Source organism: Zea mays, chromosome 5 (genome assembly GCF_902167145.1).
Source record: "Zea mays cultivar B73 chromosome 5, Zm-B73-REFERENCE-NAM-5.0, whole genome shotgun sequence".
Lineage (NCBI taxonomy): Eukaryota > Viridiplantae > Streptophyta > Magnoliopsida > Poales > Poaceae > Zea > Zea mays.
The window spans coordinates 222745351-222768089 of NC_050100.1; the positions used below are offsets into that span (position 1 = coordinate 222745351).

Sequence of the window (22739 nt, forward strand, 5' to 3'; positions counted from 1 at the left end):
GGTTAAATACTAACAAACCCTATGGCCTGCACGCGACAGACGGGAACTTGGGTCGGCTTTTCTCCTCATCGAATCATCCACGATAGATCACCAAACCGTTCCATGTGTGTCGGACCGTCCGTGACGCACAGAGAGCTCTCGGGTAAACCTAGATCCAAACTCTCAGGAGGGACCCGTTGGAGAGGATGGACTCTAGGGTTGTAGAGCGAAGAGAGGGAGAAGATGGTTGGAATAGATATAGGATTGAAAATAAAAAGGTAATGTAGGGTAGTAATGGATAACGGACTAAAAATTTCTGCATGATTCGTTTAAGCCCATAATTAATTTTGGGTAAAAAACGGATAGAAATATCGCTCAATCCAAATACAATCCGATCTTTTATTTTTTATAGTGTAAAATTTAGAGCCAACTACCACCCCGACTCTAGATACATGACTAAAAATGAAGGTAAAAAGATTGATTTAATTAAATTGTGTGTCTCAATCAGTTGTACCTCATTCATATCTATAAGGAAAGTTTGGACACTTTTTCTAGACTAAGTCTAATAAAACCCACAAGAAATTAGGAACATGAAGTGTTGTAGATAAACCGAGCGAGCAATATGATTCAGCCTCTCTGCAGTCTGCACCGTGCAGGATATGCATGTGAGGGCAGGACCGTACCTCTGTACCTGTACCAGATCGTGCAGTGCCAAATCGATCGCACCCGCGGGAGGGTAGATCGGAATGGTGGCGCCCCCCGTCTGCCCTGCTGCTGTGCCTGTGCCCTTTCTGCAGGGAGGGGACGCCGGGACGGGCATGCATGCATGCTTGTGCAGTGCATGCGACGAGCGACGCCCACGGCGCATGCATAGTATGCAACGGGTGTAGTACGCACGCGAGGATCGGGTGGCTGCTGCTGAAATTTAGCAGTCACCAGGCACCAGCTTAAACTCAAACTCTCATCAACTGAATCTTCGTCCCATGCATCATGCATGCATCTATAGATCTACCGGCCTTGCTTGCTAGCTATAGTTTCTGGACCACTCTATAATATATCCAGCAGATTTCTCTCACTATTTTCTACCAGCCCAGTACCAGAAGCGAGCTTAGACATCTAAGATTGGGTATTCAAAAATTCAAAAGATCAAAGGAATTAGTGCTCTAACACTATTTTTTGTAATACATTATTGACAAATTACTATAGATCACTAAAAATTTGGGTATTCAATGAATACCCATGAACCACCCCTGGGCCCGCCCCTACCCAGTACTGCATGGTAGTATTGCAAGATTGGATGTTTGCAAGAAGCATTATGTATATTGTTTCCCCCAGACATTTTTTTTTTGTTTTCAATAGAGGTACGGTGTACTTCTGTAATAGAACAGACAAAGGTTGTCCAATGAAGCTCCAGCAAGCTGCAGTGCATAGCTAGCCTCTGCATTGCATTGCATGACATGCCATGTCCTTTTTTTTAACTCGGTCAGGTCCCTCCAACATGTCCTCCATGAAACCTTCGTTTGTTGTTCTAACGTCATTGGGATTTGAGACCACACACATGTCAGCTGCTTCGTTCGGTAAATTGCATGCGTTGGCTACACTCTCGCCTCTCCGCTTCTTCTTACTCCTCCTGCATGAGGTCAGGTCCACCGTCTACGTACGTATCATCTCTTGCATTATAGAACAGCCGCATAGTGGCGACAAGCTAAGGGCAGCCGCGCCGAGCTAGTTCCTGGTTATATAAGGAAGGAGATCAAGAGAGACATTGAAAAATGCATGGCAGCAGCATATAGGTTAGAGAGAGCAACAATATGCAGTGTGTATGTGTAGCCTCTCAACTCTTCAAGTCCATGCCATGCCTTTCCACAGCTTTCTTGAACTTCTTCTTCTTCTTCTCTCTTGGAACGGCAGCTTTCTTCGAATCTGTCTCTCTCTCTCTCATCTCCGAAGACGAAGGTCAAGAAAGCTGTGGGAAGAAATGACATAACAGGGACTCTGGAATTATATTCTGTAGCTAGTCAGATGTGATGTTAATTGGCGGCTCTCTTCCTCACACTATCGTTCTGTCCGCAAGCAGCAGCACACGGGCCGGGGCCGATCTTACTCGTTGAGCAAGGTGAGCAGCTCATCAGTCATTCAGTTGCGCCTCCTCCGTTTCCTCCAGGCCATTAATTGTTCATAGTTGCCTGTTCCCCTCCGTGCTGGTAGAGAGCTCCGTACGAGCTAGCTTCAGCTTGCGTCCATGACGGACGAGCAGCAGCAAGCCTCTCCTTCCATCACACACCTGCATGCATATGACAGGTGGACCCATCTGATATAAAGCACAAAAACATCTATCCAACAAATTATCGCCAGCAGATAACAGCAGCACGAGGTCACACTCTCATTCACTAATCGCGTTTCATTTTCTCCCCCTGTGCATGGTTAATTAGCGGCCACACGTCGCACAATCAAAATATCTCTCCCATATAAACTCCGATTCCATTGATTCTTCATCGATTTATCTGAAATCAAATTATACCCATCATAATGTTTCATAATCTTTATAACTTATTTAAATATATATATGAACAATTATTTGTGTTTGTTTGCATATTTTGGTCATTCCGTGTTTTTAAAGAACGAGGACGTCGAGGATCAGTGCTCTCAGAAGTTTGCCTAGGACGACATGGACATGCATCGACGACGGAGGCAAGTCTAACATTATCCACCGTGATCATGTTGATCCTACGTATAGACGCAACCCGTAGAAGCCATGTTCAAGATACTGCATAAAGTGTTTTGCTGCTTAGTTCCAAACATGTTTAGATATCCATTCTTTTGAATTGATATGATGACCTGATGGTTGCCTAATGATGGATTATTATTACGATGTGGAGAAATAATTATCTAGTATGATTAGGATTTTGATGCTCGTTATGCATAATGTCGAAGAATATTCTAAATTGATTAGACGTATCACGACTTTGCGAGATTGATAACCGAAGGTAAACGTAGACATGACCGAACTCTTAATGCGAGATAATACTCTACATCATGTGTATGTGTTGGTGGCTATTGCCTATGATTTGATGATCAGCCCTCTTGGGACGTCTCATCCCTTCTTTTTTAGTCAAGGAGGAGAGTGGTTACAAGAAGGTTATCCGATATCATACCAGATAAGGATACATATCGTACTAATCGAGTCTATCAAAAACTCTTAGTTCTATCTTTACATGCAAGTTTTCCTTATCATGAGGACACTACCATATTACATGGACATCAACATTTCTATTGATCTGATAAGATGCTACATCATTATTTTCTCAGACGAGTCATGCCTTTTCCTGTCACGTGGGCCGAGTCCCTAAATAGTGTAGCCAGGTTCTCAAACGCACCCGCCAGGGTCTTGGTCGTTGAGGCATTCTCGGGTACCTCTAGTATATAGAGTACTAGATTCACTAGCTAGTTATGGAGTCAGGTCACACATTTGGATGTCTAAAATAATCTACGGATTTTAATAAGAGACTAGTGTAAGGGAAAAAACTACAAGGATCAAATGAAATGACGTGCTAGATAGATGAGGCCATTTGGATTAGTCTCCCATTATTTATAGGGCTATTACATATTCCCAACCTATATATCACTAGGAAATTAGAGGTATACCACTTAATACTAAAGGCGATATAGTCCAACTCAAGGTTTGTAGATCTGACGCATCAACGCAAGTTTTATGGTGATGTCACATGGTGCCTCTAGTTCCCATCAGAACTTCACATGGGTTTTGAGGACCAAACCCAAAAACCAATCGCCAGTGGTTTTGAGGCCTAGACCACTTGTGAGTAGCGTACTTCATATACTCGCCTCATGATCTTGATGTCATTGTTTGTCCTCGATTGTTCGGTCACCAAGTTATCTTCCATTACCACCATCGTCTTAACTTAGTCAACATGGTATACTCCCCATATACTATTGCACTTATCGATGCCCTCAAATGTCAGCCATCATGGCCAGTCTTCTAGCTTCTCCCATCCTCTAGTCTAAGCCTCAGAACCCGTCCTTCACACCTTTTAGTCTATTAACATGAACCCACTCGACATTCATATTCGTCGTCGATACCACCTTTGTGCTCCATATTGGCGAAGTCAAGAGACATGTTGCATACGTATACTAACTTATGCTAAAGTTAGTGAGTATAATTGGTGGCTTATCTGAAAATTTGAATTATACTCCGAACTGCAAATGATGTACTCACATATCCAGATTTGCTGAACCGTTAAAAGGTGGCCGTCACGATTAACATAACATTAACAAATAATTCTAACAACCAACGGTTTTTTTATTAAAAAAAAACGGGTACCCAAAGACCACACTGTCGTGGCAGGCAGGCAGAGACACGCACATTCTGAAAAGCTGAGATACCATCTGCTGTCAAGTTGGCGTTGGCTTTGGCTTTACCCCACAGGCAGTGACAGGGAAGGCGCAGCTTTTCCCTTCCCTTGGCTTCCCTTGCCCACGGTCTCATGATGTGGCGTTTGGATCCCAAAAAGATTTTAAGAAAGCCGATAAAAGGAATTCTACAAGTTTGATTACATTTGAAGACTTCAAAATATTTGGGTTAAGTTTCCGATAAATTGTCCAGCCTGTTTTGGAACAAAATCTAGACGACCGGATTCTCAAAATCCGGAGCCGAATGGGGCAAGTCACTACACGCCACCACTCAGGAATCAGGATTCAGAAAGCTAAATGCTCATCCATCATCCATCATTCCATCGCGCATCAAGGTCGGCACAAGGCACCAAGGGAGGGCCACTGACAGGCAGGCCGCGCCCGCGCGTCGGCACCGGGCCCACGTACGTGTAGCCCCAGCAGCTCGTGCAGTGAGCCAGTCGTAGGGCCAGGCCAGACGCCATCTGGTCTCCTCTCTGCAGATCGATCTGGTCCTCTGTCGTCGTCTGATCTCACTTGCCTTCTCGCTCATGTCATGCATGGCCGGCCAGCGGCCATGGTCATGGCCATGGCGCCCTGCTTGAATCTTGATGACCAGATAGGAGTTCTCCTACGGTCTACGGAGCTGCCACTGCCAGGAATAATAATGGAATATGGATTTCACTGCAAGCAAGCAAGCAAGCAAGCAAAGGGCCAATGGCAGTGGCAGGTAGGCATGCCTTCTACGGCCCGAAACTGCATCCCACCGCTTTCTGGTTCTTTCCCTAGCTAGCTATAGCCGCTGCTAGCGATACGCTATTTCCTTCGGCAAAAAAAAAAACATTTCACTTTGTAAGGTATGTATTCATACAAAGTATTACCAATATCTGTACATTATGTAACGATACTAAAAACTATGTGTATTCTTTTTGGACGAAGCCTTCGAGAAATGGTGTAGGATTAAAAGGCCAACGTCGTCGTCTACAATTTTCTACGGGCCATGATTAGCGATATAGCGTATATTGTACATACTCAATGATGGTAAAAGTATTTAACATATATATGGCATGATTCATAAGTCTCATGCATCGGTTCAAGGTATTATTTATTTTAATTCGACAGGACTAAAGTATATATGTTACCTTTATATTAGCTTTTATACGCACAAACTCTTCCTTTAATTTGTAGCTAGATTATTGCATCCTGTCGTACTTCCGGCCGGGTGACAAGATGCAGCATCGTCCTTCCATATCCGCTGTCTCTCGCACTGGCGGCATCGTCCTTCCAAGAACTTTTGGGGCTAGCTAGCTGTTGAGTGGCAAACGTTGCCTAGCGGACGTATCACGTACGTACCACCGCACACAAGCAATGGCAAATAAACGCAAGCACGTCACGTACGCGGAGAGGCACATAAGGCCCTATTTGGGAATAAAGTTTTTGAAAATCACAGTTTTTGAAATACTACAGTATACTTTAGTCATGACAATACCGCAGTTTACAATACCATAATTTTGGAAACTGAGGTCCAGACCTAAGTTTAGAATACCTTAAAACAACTATAGTATTTGCAATACTTTAGTTTTAAAAACAGAGATTTTAGCCAGCTTGCCAAACATCATTCTGTATATAATACTGTAATATTTGAGAATACTGCAGTATTATTCCAAAACTATGAAAAAACTTCACTCCCAAACACCCCCTAAGAGTGGACCTCAGACTGTCCGCAACCGTTCCCCCTAAATTTCCCCCCTAAATGTTACTATGCAGCCACGTCAGCAAGATTCCATCCCCTATATTCACTCGTCCCGCAACCGTTTCCCATATAGTTTCCCCTATATATCCCTCTACTCATTAAAAAACCATTTCCATATAACTAACTTAACCAACTTCAATTTTGATTTATTTAATTATTTTGCACACGTCCGACATGTTGCGCATTTATTAAAAAAATATAATTATTAATAATAATTAGTTTACAATTACTTGCCTATATAATATATAACAACTATTATTTTACAATACATTCGAAATTGCATAATTTCGTGAAAACGTATTATCCGTCATCGGATCTGGAATATATTTTCCTGCGAAGCAAATTCTACTTGTCGTGTGCGGCAAGCCGCACTTGTCTTGCAACGAAAGCCACATTTGGCTTTCGTGGGAAGCCACTAGCTTCCACCTGAAGCCGCATTCCTGTCCCCTATATATATGGAATCCATCTCTTCACAAATGCACCAACAAAGTTCAGTAGATCAACAATTGAACCATTTCACGGTATGTCTCACAGGCATAGCGATGAAGACTCTGATTCGAGTGATAGTGAGGACGAAACACTTATGCTTGTCAATCTTCTTGTCCTGAACATAGAGGCCAGACGCCACCTCCGACGATGGTCCCGTTTGCCTCGGCGGGTTATTCACAGGGATCATTTTCGTGGAGAAAATCTTAATCCAAACTCCTAATGAAGCTGACATAACACGCATCATGCACCATAGCGAATCAAGGGGTTTCCCAGGGATGTTGGGTTCTATAGATTGCATGCATTGGGAGTGGCGGGACTGTCCTACCGCATGGCGTGGTCAGTTTTGTGGCAGAAATGGTCGAGCGTCCATGATTCTAGAAGCTGTGGCAACGTATGACCTTTGGATTTGGCATGCTTTCTTTGGCATGCCCGGGACAAACAACGACGTGAATGTGCTCCACCGATCACCTGTTTTCGACCCCATGACATCTGGTCGAATGCCACCTGTCCATTATACAATTAATGGTAATGCATATAACTTCGGATATTACCTAGCTGATGGTATTTACCCCAACTGGCCAACTTTCGTAAAAGCTATAAGGCACCCATATGAGCAAAAGAAAATCTATTTCACACAAATGCAGGAAAGTTGTCGAAAGGATATTGAGCGTGCATTTGGAGTTCTTCAAGCTAGGTGGGCGGTGCTACGAGGTCCAGCGTATGGTTGGGATCGTAATCGTTTAACTGAAATAATAACAGCTTGCATCATCATGCACAACATGATTGTTGAAGACGAAGGGTCGTTTGCTGCTAATATTGATTTTGGAGATAACACTTCAACCAGTCAAGCACCACAACTAATTGCAGAAGGAAGGGCAGAATGGGTCATTAACCACTTCGATCTCCGTCGCCAAGAAAGATCGTGCTCCCTCCAAAATGATCTTGTCGAGCATTTGTGGGCTCGGCGTGGAAGCATGTAAACTTCATCATTCGTATGCTAAGTTTATTTCAACTTCATTCTACTATGTGTAATTTCCATTCTGATGTCCTACGTATCAGTTCTGAAATAAAGTATATGCTCATTGGAAACCTGTACTTGTTCTTTGAACACAAAAAGATGAAAACTGCAAACGATTTGTACACATCACAAGCGATTCCAAGCTGAACACGCATCAATTAGTTCCGAACCTTGAATACGTTGACGATGAAATATATGGAACTTTAACCATACATGTTCACAGCAAATTCAAATAATTATTGTCTATTACAATACCATACAACAAACAGCACATCACGACTGTCCTTGACGACTTATGGTTCGAACAAAAATATAATGGTCTGCCAAACAAATGTAACGTTCTCACATAAGCAAATAATAGAAACCGGTTTGGTGAACAAGCTCAAGTTACGAGTAACCGAATATATCTTTCACTCATAACCAAATGTGAATTCTTGCAACTTCTTTTTTTGTTGTTTCATCATAATCCAAACTTCGGGTTCGACATCTTCTTCATTCGTTGCCTCCAGCCTTTGTAATCTTTTTTCAGCACAATCTAGTTCTTGAAGTTTCAATTCCCTTTTTCGTATGATGACCTTTTCTGCTTCCAATTCCAACCTCTTTTTCTCCATTTCCCTGTCTTCTTCTGAGCACTTCTCTTTCTTTTCACCCTTTTCTATGGACCTCTGAATTTGTTTTTCAGTTATCTCTTGCAAACGGCTAAGGTACTCTGGAGATGACGATGATGCAGGTTTGTTTCTCTCTGATTTACTGAAATCACGACCACGCGGCCGTTTTCCTGTCAACCCTGCAGATGCACTATCATTTTCAGTTGCAGGAGCATACAGAGTACCTGTTGAGCCAATTGGATTTGCATTCAATCCGCGGAACGATTGTCCACTACAAATGCTCTCCCATTTGGGTTCTCCCTTTAGTTGGTGCCAGCAATGCATGTACTGGAAAGGTTTGTTCTCCTCGTGTGCAAATAATGTTGCCGCCTTCGATGTCTGTACAAATTATGGTTTCATTTTACAAATGTGTTAACATGTATACAATCATTTGTACATGATTTAAAGTCTGTAAAATTTGGGTTACCTTGTCGTCATCAGTTAACCCACTTTGTTTCTCTCTTAGAACTCTTGCGTAGTAGCCAGCGAACTTACTAACATCTGCTCTAATCTTGTCCCATCTGCTGCTAAGCGCTCTGTTCACTCCACAAGGAAAGTTGCCCCTCTGTTCGTTGTATCTTTTTTCAATTCTAGCCCAAAGGCCCTCCCTACGTTGGCCAGTGTGCACAACAGGGTCACTGCTTATTTGCAACCAGGTTGTGCAAAGGAGAAGATCTTCAGGGCCAGTAAAGTTTTGTTCCTTACACTTTTTGGGTTTATGTATAGGAGGTGCATTCTTTTCAGGACTATTGATGTCATGAACACTGTGTTCTGCATCTGAGTCCAAATTCACAGGTAAGGAAGGTATAGTATTGGAACCCTGCAATGGTGTACTGGTATTGGATGGTGGAATGGAATCAGGAAATGGGTTTACTTCAGGTGACCCAAGAGGATTCCTGACAAAGTTCAAGTAATGATTCCAGTACATAGCTGATTGTGAGGCGGGAATCATGGTAGATTGGGAAGAAGTATTTCCTGTATGCATGGGTGCCCACATTGTTGTCGGACCTTGAGCAGGGTTTGGAAAATTGAGGTTTCCCATAAAGTTACAATCCATACCACTCTGCTACATGTAACCCGTTGGCCACAAAGGGGGTGGAGGAGGAAACTGCTGGCCAATTGATGAATTTGACATGGGCTGAGAAGAAGTGGCATTGTTTGATGGGTCCATTCTAGTAAGTGTGGAGAGGGGACAAATTTAGTTAGATGCTAATAAGTTATGAAAATGTACAGAAGCATTTGAACAGATGAATTAGAAAACAAGCATAGAACTGAGCAACAGTTATAATAAAAGGTTCCCATTCACGGTTATAGTACTAAACCAAGCACATCACAAATAGTACTGAACATAGTTCACTGACTACATAATTCCTTACATCAAACTAAGTACTTGTTGGGACAGGGTACTGCTTAGACTTAGACATACATGACATATGGGTGTTCAAAAGGATGTCATGTAGCTTTCACTGCGAACATAAACCTAAAACATATTCCAGTAGCTATTACGGGTAGACCTATCTGAATCACTGAAATATCATTCGTCACTGACGTCGGGGCAGTAGAACTCCTCTTCCACAACAGAAGGATCAGTAACTGTTGGAGGGGGTGACGGAGAGGGAGGATCAACACTGATGTCATCCCACTCGTACTTAGCTATTTCTGGAAAGGCTTGGACTTTTGCCTCTAAGGCATCCTGCTGAAGCAACTCTAGTTTTTCTTTCATGGCAAACAATGTCCTAGCTAGGATTTCTTCATCATGCATGTGGTCTAATGCATGATCAACTAAACCCCCAGGGATTTTGTGGCATCCTCGGTACAGTCGACAAGGACTGTACAGTCGACAAGGACTTTCATCAAAGCCTTCATCTTATCTTCTTGGGAGGATGCCATTATCAAATGGGCTGCAAACATTTAATTTATGAAGTAACATGTTGAAACCCTTTAAAAGCATATGCATTGTTGTAATGACAAAAGTTGCCACATAATATTGCATACAAAATTTGTTTGCACCACCAGGGATTCATAAAAAAAGGAAAAACATTACAAACTTGTAGGAAATATAAGGGAAGTATAAAATAGAGATTCCAAAGCATAACTGATATGTACAAGCCCTTCCTAAGATATATCATAATGATGATCAAATGTAACAGACAAATTGTATCTTAACCCATATGAAAAACACGAACATGTCCAAAAAATAGGGAGGAAGTAAAGTGAAGATGACATATGACATGTACACTTCGAATCATAAAACAAACAGACAGATGGAAACTTTGAAGTTGTACATATCAGTTATATAATTGTTGGCAGGTACATGGGAATGAACGAAAGCAAGAACATTTTATACACAATTCAAGGTTAGCGAAGTGTATGGCACAGAAATATAAAGGAAACTAGTACGTGCAGATACAAATGTTAGAGCTAATGTCATGACAGAAAGACAAGTTCAAGTCTTGAACATTACATATTGTGCCAGATAATCATAGTCAAACACAAGTTGTGGCAGACACATGATCTGGCACATAATCCAAGTCATAAGTAATTTAACATGTCATTAATTTTAGTGAGTCTACTCATGAACATACGTGTACTCCATGCAAGCACAAAGAATTGTGACAAAATAAGTGATTCAGTGTTATGGCTTATATTGGTGCATACTCATATAGTGGGAAAGGGTAACATTCCACATTAATGGCACATATACATTGTCTTTAGTTTAAAATCATCAAGAACAGTCCAATGAACACCACTGGGGAAATAGAATTGCTGCCATGGCTAATGTTAGGGTTACTGTTGTTCGTGTATTTGCATCACGTGGAACATAAAGTTTGGTATACCAGGCGCCTAAATCGGAGGATGAACAACATAACAAGTTCATACCTCGAACTCTAGTGTGGATCTGCTAAACTCGTATGGGCTTGGCAACAAAAATTACGAATTTCGAACAAAAGCAGTGCTAATGTACATATATCCTCACTGAAGTTTTCATTTGACGGGGTAGAAGATGCTATACCTCTAGTAGGGCTGGATCTCGGCCACAAGACGGCGAATCCAAGCAAAATACGAGTGGTGTTGTAAATCAATCGTGAAATAACTAATGATTTGGCGTGGTTCATGAAGGTAATACCTTAAGAAGGGGAGATTTAGGGCCCACCACGCCGAATCGTAGGGGATCCGTCTGGATCTGATGGCGTCGTTGTTTGTCGGAGATGGAAGCAAACCAATCGGTCGCGACGTTCGTCGCCGGAAGCGGAATGGACTCCGCTTCGCCTTCGGTCGCGAACGGCTGTGCGTGGTGACGAAGTCGACCTCCTCTTCTGCGCAACCGAGGGGGGCCGGGGCCGACTCCACCGGGCGACGGTGGATCCGCCGCCGCGTCGCCGCGCAAAATCGCCCGTCCGCGGAGGCGTCGAGGCGAAGCGAGGTGGAACGCGAAGTTTCCGTAGTCTGGCGCGGCCGGCAGCGTCCGCGCGAAGGAGGCGAGGGGGCGGCTACAGTCGTCCCCTGCATCTGGCGTGAGAGAGAAGAGTGTCGCGAGGAAGGGGAGAGGTTAGCGCGCGCCGCTGCGGGAGGAAGGGGGGGAACTGTATCCCCTATACGATGAACAGTAGAAGGGGAGGGGAGGGGAAGAGTCATGCATTGCAGTCAGTCTCATGCATTGTTCTGCACAAGTCGAAGCTCAAGTGACCTTACATAAATAAAAAAACCATGTAACTAAATTATTAAGCGTGATCGCCCAGAATAAATTAGCCCTTAGCTTGCTACTATGATGTTTAGAATTGCTTCGATATCACCATTATTATTAATTACAGCAGATCACTAACGAGTCAAAACATTGCAGCAGAACCCTAATTATATATCTGTATACCTCGTGATGCATGTTGCAGCAATCCCTACCTAGTGATATGTTGGTAGATCATCCAACGCGCGCGGCGCCTGGTAATCATCCACCTCCCGGCCGGCCCCCAAAATTCCGGCCGATCGAGATCGATTCGGGGAGATCTCCGACCGATCAACGACTGGTCTCTCTCTCTCTGCAATTTCCCACAGCTTTATTGAACTGCCCTCTTGCTTGCTTGGATCAATTGAAACTCGATCAGGTCCACAGCACAGCCTGCTGCATGCATGATGCAGTTCAAGAAAGCTGTGGAAGATGGCAGGGAGGGCCATTATGTCTACGATATTAACTGATCCGGGGTGTGGGTACGGTGGTGTCCTAGCAAATCTGGGGGAAGCTAGAGGAGAAGAGACGATGGGCGGTTATTTATAGGGCCGACGACGAGAAGATGACACGAAAGGGAAGGAGCCGAGGAGTCGCCGGCCGCCCGGAATGGTTGAACGGACGGTGTTAGTGGTGCGGTGAGAAGGAAGAGGTCATTGTTTTTGAAAGGAAAAAAAAACCGACGAAACGCCTGTTTGTAAAGGAAAATTTAGTCAATTAATTTTACTGCTTATTTAGAGAGTTCCATCCCACACAAGACTCAATTTTCCTCTCCTTTAAAAACTATTTATTTATGTTGAAACTTGTATCATAATCAAAATTAAAACAGTTTGACCCAATTTCACAAGACGTCAATACCTCATCGTGCATGCTATCTACTGGTACGTACTATACGGAGGTAGAAGTAGTACATATATGCGTAGGCAGCTGACAAACTGACTCGTCAACTTTCTTTTGGCACATCAAGCCTAGCCAGGCCACACCACCAGCAGCCAGCAGGTGCACCTGGGCAGTGTCATTCAATGATTTAAGTCACCGTCTCCTCCACGGTCCGCCTGCGAAAAGCAATAGTACCATTCTGATCGATGCTTCCTGTGCCCGGTAAAAGACGACGAGAAAACTAAAACTCTTCTTCATTATCATTGGAGTTTATTTTTGTTTCCCGATATGCATAAGTAATATGACAGGGACACCTTTTTAACCAAACATACACAGACGCGTGCTAAATTATATTGGTTATGTATAATTAAATTTAAAGCACACATGTAGCAGTATATATAAGTTTTAAATACATGTAGCGACACATTTAAATTTAAAATACACATATTTATCTTATATCATGTATATTTAATTTTTAAAATATGATGCTATAATATTTCTTATGCATATTTAAATTATATGTGTGTGATAATTTAGAATGGGATTAATAAGAATTTGTGGTGGCTGCAGTTCCAGCGTTGATGTGTCCATGCACGCATTTGGTATACGATGCACGATGGGCGTATCAGCAGTGAGCAGCAAGAGCTTTTGCCGGGCCTGTGTCTTGATTATAGATGGTCAATAAACACGAGGCCTGCGAGCCCGGCACGAAGCCCGCTGTTTGGGCTCGGTCCGAGCCTGGTCCGGCCCGGCACGGTTCTATGCGGGCCTGGGCTAGCCCGACACGAATAAGCGGGTCGGGCTCGGACAAGAAACTAGGCACGGTGGGCTAGCCCGGCACGGTCCGTTTACCTCTAAGCACGTTGAGCCAGTTTTTTTTGCACTAAAACATGTTTTTCGGCCCGTTTAGCCCACTTTCGGTCCACTTTTTCGTACTAAACGGGCCGGCCCGACCCACTTAGGCCCGTTGCGGGCCGGGCTCGGACAGAGAATCGAGCCCGCGGACTTAGAAGGCCCGGCCCGGTTTCCTAACCGTGCCTAGCGGGCCGGGCCCAAAACGTCCGTGGTTCACCGGGCCCGGGCCGGACCGGGCGGCCCGTTTGGACATCTCTACTCTCGATCGGATTGGCTAAAGAATTGGAGGAAACAACGTGGTCGCGTGGATGCCACTGGGGCGCTAGCTCGCGGATCGGATGGATCATGTAATCCTCCGAATCCGATCCAGTACTAGCAGAGCATGGCACCCGTCCTTATACACTGATGGAATCGAAGCACACGACAAAATCTGAAAAATACTCGGCAAATAGAACTCAACGAACAGTGCATCGACAACGACTTCTTTGCCGAGTATATTTTATCGGACACTCGACAAAGTCTTTGTCGAGTGCCATTAGATACTCGACAAAGAAAAGTGGTCGTCACGGCGCTGCGTAACGGAGAAGACGTCTTTACCGAGTGGCTACCAGCATGCACTCGGCAAAGATTCCACCAGCGAGGCCCTTTATAATGTTCTTTGCCAAGTGCTCTAGCGGACACTCGACAAAGTTTGCTTCTTTGCCGAGTGTCAGGGCCAGAGCACTCGGCAAAGATTCCACCAACGGGGCCCTTTGTAATGTTCTTTGCCGAGTACTCTAGCGGACACTCGACAAAGTTTGCTTCTTTGTCGAGTGTCAAGGCCAGAGCACTCGGCAAAGAAGCTTCGTATATCTCTTGATTTAATATTACTTTCTATTTGTAACACAATAATCAATGAAGTAAACAATAATACAATTATCTTGTACCTAATTATTAGAAACAAATGTGATACTACAAAACAAAAGAGTAGTAAATAAAACCAATTTAATTACCTAAAAATAATGATAATGCTTAATTGTTTTGGAAAAGGCTCTTTCAGGTATTTCTTGATGCAAAATCATTAAAAACAATATTGAGATCAATCCAAGACATCCTTTTCAATAGAGAACATAGCTAGCCAAGAAATTCAATCTTTCTTGTGGCATTGTTTATCTCAGATAGTTTTTGAGTAGTTTCAATTTTGAGAAACTTCTTTCAGCTAAAGCTACTGACATGGATAATTAAGAGATTCTAATAGGGAACAAAGATATTTGGATAACAATCTACGACTGTAAGAAACTAAAGAATACCATGCGCAGACAACAATCGTTCAAGCAAAGTAGCATGCAACACCTTTAGTTCAGAGAAAAAGGCATCAAGATCAACATCACATAAGTTATCATGAGTGAAAGTTTTAACAAATGTAGTGCAACACTTGTGCAAGTCATTATCATACAAGGACTTCAGAATTTTTGAGTTGTATAAGAATCCAAACAAATGTTCAACTGTCTTTATGTGCTCAAATCGACTAGCGAATGAAGCAATTGTTGTGTCAACCATCACTAAAAAAAGTAATTAACTCGGAAGGATTCCAACGTCTACAATTGTATTTCTTCATCTTAATCATTAATTTCATCAAAATGCTTCTTCCTTGTGCCTTGACGTTTTGTTAGAAACTAGTCCTATACCCATATCAGAAGGAATAGATTTTGTGATCTCAATACTAGAATCAAAGTTCTGTACTTCTGAAAATATGATATGACCCCTTCAATTTGCTTAAGAGTTTCATGAGCGCACATAATTTTAGATTTTATTTTTTTGCTCAAAAGGTGGTGTTCTTAGTTTTGCTGGTGTACTCATTTTTACCTTAACATCTCGGCGTGAGAATAGTTGTGTACTCTAATCATATATTCCTAGGTTGCTTGGAGACCCGCTTGGAGAGCACTGCATCTAGGTTCTGGGCTTCTTTCTAAGTGTCGTCGAGACTCGAGCAGCAGTGGAGCAGTTTCCCAGCGGCGTCGTGCGCGGGGGTGGGAGGCGGTATATTCAGGCTTTAACAAGTTTATAGGGATCTTTACGCGGTCTTCAGACTACATGTTCGTTAGGATGCATGTCACCTCCGCTCCTAGCCAAAAGTTGCATGCATCCATGCACCACCGGACAAGTGGCGGCACACGTTTTATAGCTCCACGATGGAGGCCTACGGCTATCTGGACGGCAATCGGCAACGACGAATCTTCGTCCAACGGGGAGCTACTGCTCCGTCACTTACATCTCCGTCCTATATCGATGGAGGCCTACAGCGACCCGGAGGACGGCGGCAACGATGGATCCTGCTCCAGCGGGGAGCTACTGTTGTGCCTGTGCGGGAGCGGCAGCACCGCCAGCCCAGGTAACCGGTCGTCGTCGCTGCGCCGGCGCTCCAGCGGGGACGTCCTTCTGTTGGATCTTTTATGGGCTTGGCCCATTTATTGAATAAACTCTATGGTGTGTAATGGTGGAGAATACCAATAGTACCATATTGGAAGTCCAAGGGTCTTTTGCCTTGACTTATATGGTGGGATTTATTCCACTTAACTTGAGAAGTCAAGAAATGGACAAGGGCGTGCCACACACGGCGCGCGCGCCGCCGCCGCCGCCGGGCGTGGCAGGCAGGCGAGCGAGCGGGCGTGGTTGTGTTAATTTTTAGCACTCACTAACCGCGTGGTTGTGTTAATTTTTAGCACTCACTAACCGCGTACGTCAGCCGAGTGACCTGACTCGGCGAGAGCTGGCCGACTCATGGCATAACTCGCTAGAGCTGGCCGACTCTTGGCGTGACTCGGCGACCTTTCTCCTTCAACTTCCCTCTGCGAGAGGTTAAATAGAGGAGCACCCCTGTCACTCGGTACACGCGAGAAACACTTTCAGTCTCACAGTCCAGCCGCCGAGTGAGGGTATTTTCATCTCGTGACTCTGCGCGCACAGAGAAGCGAGAGGGTAGGTGCCTCCGAAGCCGGTGCCGTTCGAGACCTTGCACGGGGGATCGGCAATTAGGTTTTTGGGGAGCGTCTACGCGACTGCCCAACATCTGTCGTTGTCTTCATCGCTGGTTCTTGGCGTCTCCATCTCGATCGGATGACAAGAGAAGTTGGACAAGGATCAGGATCCTCGGAGCGCATGGAAGGGTATGATCAATTCAGCTCATTACAGTTTTATATTCTGCATATTATATATGTCGTATGTAGCTTTGTTCTATCGTATTATAATATGTTATATCTGTCTGTCTTAATTTTACAGTCATCCTGTTTATATTGTTATCTGTTTATTTCCAGTTGTTCCGCAATAATCCATGAACCATGTTTATATACTTATTTTATTTATATGATTTACATGCTTCATATGCTTTGTGTTCTCATGATCCATATTGTTATGGATATTTTTGAGATCATGTTATCTATGTTTGATTATCTATTATATGTCATCATCATAATGTTAATTTATGGAATTAAAATGGTACGGAAAATGCCTATATTTCTAACAATCCAAAAACCTAATGTTAGGCATTTTTCTGTCAGAGGTTTTGCTGCTGTGCTAAAGCCTGATCCTTTTGATGGTAAAAACTTCTTGATATGGAAAGCTAAGATGGAATTGTGGCTAACTGCAATGTCTTGTTTTCATGCCGCTGAGGGCAAGCCTGCCAACTTACCTCCTGAGGATGAGGCTAAGTTTAAGGCTGAAGACAACCTCTTTCGAGGAGCAGTAATTAGCGCACTGGATACAAAATTCCAGAAAAGCTATATCATCCTTCCCACAGGGAAAGAGCTGTGGGATGCACTTGTCGGAAAGTTTGGAGTAACTGACGCTGGTAGCGAGCTGTACCTCATGGAGCAGCTGTATGACTACAAGATGGTTGAGAACCGATCTGTAGTGGAACAGGCTCATGAGTTTCAGGCACTAGCTAAGGAACTCGAACTTTTTCCTTGTCCTTTGCCTGACAAGTTTGTGGCTGGCGGTATAATTGCCAAGTTACCACCTTCTTGGAAGGACTTTGCTACATCTCTCAAACATAAGAGACAAGAGTTCAATGTGGAAGAGCTCATTGGTACTCTTGATGTTGAGGAAAGGGCTAGAACAAAGGACAGTGGGAAAGCTGTTGAGACCTCTACTGCTAATGTGGTGCAGAAGAGAAACTTCCGTAATTTTAACAAGAAGAAAAACCAGAACAAACCAGAGAACGCGAATAAACCTGTTCATACAGCACAATTTAAAAAGAAGAACAACAATAACAAGGGAAAGGGAGGATGCTTTGTCTGTGGCAGTGATCAACATTGGGCAAGAGAGTGCCCTGATCGCAAGTTCACTCAAGACAAGAAATCAGCTAATGTTGTAACCACTGAAACTGAAGGAGGAACATCTGGGTATGGTAATTCTTTACTATTTGTTCTTTCAGTCTGTAATTCACCTGAGTGGTGGATGGACAGTGGTGCAAACATTCATGTGTGTGCTGATGCCTCTATGTTCACTTCCTATCAGGTCGGGAGGTCTAGTGCCTTGTTGATGGGAAATGGGTCGCGTGCTCATGTTCTTGGTGTTGGTACGGTCATTCTGAAGTTTACTTCGGGAAAGACGGTGCCATTGAAGAGCGTGCAACATGTGCCCTCTATCAAGAAGAATCTCGTTAGCGCGTCTATGCTATGTCGAGATGGATACAAAGTTGTTCTTGAGTCTAATAAATGTGTTGTGTCTAAACATGGTATTTTTGTTGGTAAAGGATATGACTGCGGAGGCTTGTTCCGCTTATCACTGCATGATGTGTGTAATAAACTGGTGAATTCTGTTCATTTTTCTGATGAGTCAGATTTATGGCATTCACGTTTTTGTCATGCAAGCTTTGGTTGTCTTATGCGGTTAGCAAATATAAATTTAATTCCTAAATTTAACTTGGTCAAAAAGTCTAAGTGCCATGTGTGTGTTGAATCAAAACAAACCCGCAAGCCTCACAAGGCTGCTGAGGCGAGGAGTTTGGCACCTCTAGAACTTGTTCATTCTGATCTGTGCGAGATGAATGGAATTTTGACCAAAGGTGGTAAAAGATACTTTCTCACTTTTATAGATGACTCCACTAGATTTTGTTATGTGTATCTCTTAAAAACAAAAGATGAAGCGTTCAATTATTTTAAGGCCTATAAAGCTGAAGTTGAGAACCAACTTGAGAGAAAAATAAAACGGTTAAGGTCTGATCGAGGTGGAGAATATTTCTCTAATGTGTTCGATGAGTTCTGCGTGGAACATGGTATTATTCATGAGAGGACACCGCCATTCTTACCACAATCCAATGGGATTGCTGAAAGGAAAAACCGCACTCTAACAGATTTGGTGAATGCCATGTTGAGTACAGCGGGATTATCCAAGGCATGGTGGGGTGAGGCGATTTTGACAGCATGTCATGTCCTTAATAGAGTTCCAACAAAGAACAAAGAGATCACTCCATTTGAGGAATGGGAAAAGAGAAGAGCAAATCTCTCATATTTGCGCACTTGGGGTTGCTTGGCTAAAGTAAATGTGCCAATCAACAAAAAGCGTAAACTTGGGCCTAAAACTGTTGACTGTATATTCCTTGGGTACTCTTTTCACAGCACTGGGTATAGGTTCTTAATTATAAAATCTGATGTGCCTGATATGTATGTTGATACTATCATGGAATCAAGAGACGCAACATTTTTTGAGAATGAGTTTCCCATGAAGAATACACCTAGTGATACAAGTCATGAGACTATAATTCCTCATGAGCACGAACTGTCGATTCCTATAGATCATGCTGAGGATTCTCACGTGCACATCCCTGAGGAGGATGACACTATAGTCACTCGAAAGAGCAAGAGACAGAGGGTTGCAAAATCCTTTGGTAATGACTTTATAGTGTACCTTGTGGAAGACACACCAACTACCATTAGTGAGGCATATTCCTCTCCTGATGCTGACTTATGGAAGGAAGCAGTAAGGAGTGAGATGGAATCTATTATGTCTAATGGAACTTGGGAGGTCGTTGACCGCCCTTATGGTTGTCAACCTATAGGTTGCAAATGGATCTTCAAGAAAAAGCTTCGGCCTGATGGTACAATTGAGAGGTACAAGGCAAGGCTTGTGGCCAAAGGATATACCCAAAAGGAGGGTGAAGATTTCTTTGATACCTACTCACCAGTGGCTCGATTGACTACGATTCGCACGTTAATAGCCGTGGCATCCTCTTATGGTCTTATCATTCATCAGATGGATGTTAAGACAGCTTTCCTTAATGGAGAGTTGGATGAGGAGATCTATATGGATCAGCCAGAAGGGTTCATTGTGGATGGTCAAGAGAACAAGGTGTGCAGGTTGATAAAATCATTGTATGGCCTAAAACAAGCACCTAAGCAATGGCATGAAAAGTTTGATAATACTCTTACAGCAGCTGGCTTTGTTGTAAATGAATCTGACACGTGTGTATACTATCGGTATGGTGGGGGTGAGTCTGTTATGCTGTGCCTTTATGTTGATGACATCTTGATCTTTGGATCAAATCTCAATGTGATTGAGGAAGTTAAAAATCTTCTATCGAGCAATTTCGAAATGAAAGATTTTGGAGAAGCTGATGTCATTCTAAACATCAAGCTTGTTAGAGAAGCTGATGGTGGGGTAACTTTGTTACAATCCCATTATGTGGAAAAGGTATTGAGTCGCTTTGGTTTTAGTGACTGTGATCCTGCTCCAACACCTTATGACCCCAGTGTGCTATTAAGAAAGAATCAGAGAATAGCAAGGGATCAACTGACATACTCCTAGATCATTGGCTCGCTCATGTACCTTGCAAGTGCAACAAGGCCAGACATCTCTTATGCTGTGAGTAAGCTAAGTCGGTTTGTGTCGAAACCAGGAGATGATCACTGGCGTGCTCTTGAGAGAGTGTTGCGGTATTTGAAAGGTACTATGACATACGGTATTCATTATACCGGAAACCAAAAAGTGTTGGAAGGCTATTGTGATGCCAACTGGATTTCTGATGCTGATGAGCTTTATGCCACAAGCGGATATGTGTTTCTGTTTGGAGGTGGCGCTGTTTCCTGGAAGTCTTGCAAGCAGACTATCTTAACGAAGTCTACAATGGAAGCAGAACTCGCAGCATTAGACACTGCTGGGGCTGAGGCCGAGTGGCTTCGTGATTTCCTATTGGACTTACCGGTAGTTGAAAAACCGATACCGGCTATTTCCATGAACTGTGACAACCAAACGGTGATTACAAAGGTTAACAGTTCTAGGAATAACATGAAGTCTACAAGGCATGTTAAGAGGAGATTGAAATCTGTTAGAAAGTTGAAAAACTCCGGAGTTATAACTGTGGATTATGTCCACACATCTAATAATCTGGCAGATCAATTCACTAAGGGTCTATCACGCAATGTGATAGAAAGTGCATCGAGGGAAATGGGTATGAGACCCATGTGAGATCTACTCTAGTGGTAACCTGCTCTATGTGATCGGAGATCCCGTGAAGTAGAGTGGAGAAACAAGCTAGGAGTAGATTGTGAGGAAAGATCCCTTCTTTAACTCATTTCTGATGCACATCTTTCCTATCTGTAAGGCAGGTTGGTTTTTACCTTAATGTATTCCAATAGTCATTTAAAGGTGAGATGTTGTCCTACAGAACATCTTCTGAGGAATACACCTATATGAGTCAGACTGCTGGTCACAGTCTATGGGACTTGGGTAATCCCTAAATACTCATTGAAAGGGAATTAGGCGTACACCTAGTCCCTAATTAATTTTGGTGGTTGAATTGCCCAACACAAATTTATTGGACTAACCAGATTGCCCAAGTGTATAGATTATACAGGTGTTAAAGGTTCACACTCAGCCAATAAAAAGATCAAATTTGGATTCAACACAGGAGCAAAGGGCCAACCGAAGGCACCTCTGGTTTGGCGCACCGGACTGTCCGGTGTGCCACCGGACAGTGTCCGGTGCACCACCGGACATGTCCGGTGCACCAGAGGACTCCAACGCAAACTCGCCACCTTCGGGAATTTCCAGAGGCACTCGTGCTATAATTCACCGGACTGTCCGGTGTACACCGGACAGTGTCCGGTGCGCCAAGGAGGAGCGGCCTCAGGAACTCGCCAGCTTCGGGAAACTCCAACGGCCAGTCCGCTATAATTCACCGGACTGTCCGGTGTACACCGGACTGTCCGGTGCGACTCCGGAGCAACGGCTATCTCCGTGCCAACGGCTCTCTGCCGCGCATTTAATGCGCGCTCTGCGCGCGCAGAAGTCAGGCGCGCCCATACTGGCACACCGGACAGCAAACAGTACCTGTCCGGTGTGCACCGGACACCCAGGCGGGCCCACAAGTCAGAAGCTCCAACGGTCAGAATCCAACGGCAGTGATGACGTGGCAGGGGGCACCGGACTGTCCGGTGTGCACCGGACAGTCCGGTGCGTCATCGAGCAGACAGCCCAGCCAACGGTCAAGTTCGGTGGTTGGGGCTATAAATACCCCAACCACCCCACCATTCATTGCATCCAAGTTCTCTACTTCCCAACTACTACAAGAGCTCTAGCATTCAATTCTAGACACACCAAAGAGATCAAATCCTCTCTATATTCCACACAACGCCCTAGTGACTAGAGAGAGAGATTTGCTTGTGTTCTTTCGAGCTCTTGTGCTTGGATTGCTTCCTTCTTTCTTGATTCTTTCTTGTGATCAAACACTCACTTGTAATTGGGGCAAGAGGCACCAATTGTGTGGTGGCCCTTGCGGGAAGTTTGACTCCCAAGTGATTTGAGAAGAGAAGCTCACTCGGTCCGAGGGACCGATTGAGAGAGGGAAGGGTTGAAAGAGACCCGACCTTTGTGGCCTCCTCAACGGGGAGTAGGTTTGCAAGAACCGAACCTCGGTAAAACAAATCCGCGTGTCACACTCTTCATTTGCTTGCGATTTGTTTTGCTCCCTCTCTCGTGGACTCGTTTATATTTCTAACGCTAACCCGACTTGTA

General features: G+C 43.8%; 1 long non-coding RNA gene and 2 other non-coding genes across 3 annotated transcripts; all 3 read left to right on the top strand.

Annotated features, from left to right (window-relative positions):
* The first annotated feature begins 1767 nt into the window (after positions 1-1767).
* LOC118472125 (uncharacterized) lies at positions 1768-2845 on the top strand. Its single transcript, XR_004849764.1, has 2 exons — positions 1768-2095; positions 2600-2845. It is a non-coding gene; the product is annotated as an uncharacterized lncRNA (long non-coding RNA).
* On the top strand, positions 1840-1956 carry MIR396f (microRNA MIR396f). Its single transcript, NR_130627.1, has one exon. It is a non-coding gene; the product is annotated as a microRNA MIR396f (primary transcript).
* A 9489-nt stretch (positions 2846-12334) lies between the features above and the next one.
* MIR396g (microRNA MIR396g) lies at positions 12335-12448 on the top strand. The gene has a single exon (NR_121162.1). It is a non-coding gene; the product is annotated as a microRNA MIR396g (primary transcript).
* Positions 12449-22739: the final 10291 nt, after the last annotated feature.